The sequence below is a fragment of the Sphaeramia orbicularis genome, unplaced genomic scaffold, assembly GCF_902148855.1.
Source record: "Sphaeramia orbicularis unplaced genomic scaffold, fSphaOr1.1, whole genome shotgun sequence".
NCBI lineage: Eukaryota > Metazoa > Chordata > Actinopteri > Kurtiformes > Apogonidae > Sphaeramia > Sphaeramia orbicularis.
In genome coordinates, this window is record NW_021941597.1 from 166,041 (window position 1) to 168,540 (window position 2,500).

A 2,500-nucleotide genomic window follows, 5' to 3' on the forward strand; every position below is an offset into this window, starting at 1 on the left:
TTAAACATGTCAGACCAAAACTCATGACGCCTTACTTTATCGGTAAAAAAGTCAGAACGGTAATTAATACCTTGAGGAGGAAAAACCCAAAAATAATTGACAAGGCCAAAAGAGTTTGTTCTGGTTCCACCATTAAATTTGGCAATGCACACCCCCGATTGAGATTCAAAATGAGACAGGAAGCTGCAGAGAAATCCCTAGACTCCTTAGCAGCTGAAATTCCAGATGAGTTCTCAAATTTCCAATGCAATATTGATTGTAATACTGTCCTCAACACATATAAAGGCATTTGGGAGAGGGCGGATGCCTTTAAGACATTGGGACAATTCAGCAACATTGTGCTAGTGGACAACTCTCATTTTTCTTCCCCCATCTCAGAACTTGAGGTTATGAGGGTTTTTAAAAGATTAAAACAAGAAAGCGCCCCAGGCCCAGATGGACTTAAAAAAACAGGACATTATCAAATGGGATCCCAGAGGGATCAAACTAGCAAAGATATTCAATACTTTGTTAGTTTACGGCGTACTTCCCAGCTTCCTCAAATGCACTCAAACTGTCCTAATTCCCAAGTCCAATGATACCAATCGAGACATATTAAAAACTGGCGGCCAATAACAATTAGTCCTTTACTGCAAAGACTGTTCTCAGGCATTCTTACAGACCAGCTTTCCAAGGCATGCTCCATACACCCTCGGAAAGGGGCTTTATCAAAGCCCCAGGTTGTGCGGAAAACCTGGGGCTTTATCAAAGCCCCAGGTTGTGCGGAAAACCTACTCCTTCTTAAAGGAATTCTGGAGCTATGCAAAAAAGAACATAAGTCTATTGCAGTAGTGTTCATAGACTTCGCAAAAGCCCGCGACATTGTTTCACACTCTCACATTGATGCAGTGCTCGAAAGAAGGGGAGTTGATGATCTGGTGAGAGGTATCATCAAGGACTCCTATAAGAAATGTTACTCTCGGATTCAGACCAATAAAGGGCCCTCCAAAAAGATCTACCTGAAGGTAGGAGTCAAGCAAGGGGATCCCATGTCTCCTGTACTATTCAACTTGGCTCTAGACCCACTCCTCCATAAGTTGGAGGAAATGGGCAAAGGATTTAAAGTTTATGAAGGCGCCTCTATCTCAGCAATGGCGTACACTGACGATCTGGTCATATTGAGCGACACCTGGGAAGGCATGAGTACAAACCTCAAAATATTGGACAAATTTGCTGAGCTTACCGGGTTGGCTGTCAACCCGGCTAAATGCCACAGCTTTTTGATCCATAAAGGCACACCAGTAGTCAACGCCGAAGCTTGGACACTGAAGGAACAACCAATTCACATTGTTGGACCATCAGAATCTGTTAAATACTTAGGTATTAAAATCAATCTGTGGAAGGGTTTCTTGAAGCCCTCGATTAGACAAACCCTTCGTATCCTCCTCGAAAGGATATCAAAAGCAAAGGTCAAACCCACGATTAAGCTAGACCTTCTCCGAACATATGCCATCCCTTGGCTCTTTTATGTAGCCGACTTTGGCATGGTGGGAAAAACACTTCTTGAGGATTGTGATAGGGACATCCGCAATGAAGTCCGTAAATGGTTTCACCTCCACCCAACCTCGGCCAATGGTCTCCTCTACTCGCAATTTAGCGATGGAGGTTTGAGCGTTCCAAGACTTAGTGTGGTGATCCCAGCCACTCAAATCACAAGACAGGTGGGCCTGCTCCAATCTTCTGATAAAGTTATCCAGTTTGTGGCCAACTCCTTAATTGATAAAAGTTCTTTGGTCAAGAACTTCAAATCCCTGACGGGGGGATATCAATTTGGAACCGGACCTTATCCACCACATGAACCTGGTTAAGATATCCAGCAATACTCTCAAACTCAGAGAGCTCAAAAGGTGGATGAAATTCAAACACCACAGAAGTGGTGTCACACACTTTAAAGGGGACAAATTTTCCAATTGTTGGCTCCGGAACCCTGTTGCAGCGGGTTTTTCCCAATCTGAATTTATCCTGGGACTCCAACTACGATCCAATTCCCTACCGCTGAAAGCCTTGGTCATGTATGGTGGTAGCAGCACTGCCTCCACAAATTGCCGATTGTGTCAACAGGACAATGAGACATTTAGACACGTCTTGTCTAAGTGCAAAAAACTAAAGTCCAGCTGCATGAGACAACACAATAATATCTGCAAACTTTTGGGCAAAGTGGGCCGAGACCGGAAATGAAGGGTTATGATCGAAAAAAGAGTCACCAGAAAAGACGGTCAAGTAGGGGTCCCTGACTTGATCTTTACCAAAGGCAAAACTGCTCATGTCGTTGATGTCACGGTACCTTTAGAATCCAACGACATGAAAATTCTAGCAAAAGCTGCTGCGGACAAAGTCAATAAATACAGGAAATTCAGGAAAGCGATTGAGACAATTTCCTGGAATTTCAAAGGTATCGGTATGGGGCTTTCCTATCGGCGCCAGAGGCAAATGGTACAAAGGTAACACCGCACTCCTCCGC

At 44.0% G+C, this 2,500-nt stretch overlaps 2 long non-coding RNA genes across 2 annotated transcripts in view; one reads left to right on the forward strand and one right to left on the reverse strand.

Annotated features, from left to right (window-relative positions):
* LOC115416375 (uncharacterized) overlaps positions 1-2,500 on the forward strand; it is a 26,956-nt gene that overhangs the window by 2,276 nt on the left and 22,180 nt on the right. The gene's annotated exons all lie outside the window — the stretch shown is intronic.
* The window catches only part of LOC115416374 (uncharacterized), a 9,237-nt gene that overhangs the window by 1,844 nt on the left and 4,893 nt on the right, over positions 1-2,500 (reverse strand). Inside the window, exon 2 of the long non-coding RNA XR_003934961.1 lies at positions 663-665. This is a non-coding gene — a long non-coding RNA (uncharacterized LOC115416374). The remainder of the gene's footprint in view (positions 1-662; positions 666-2,500) is intronic.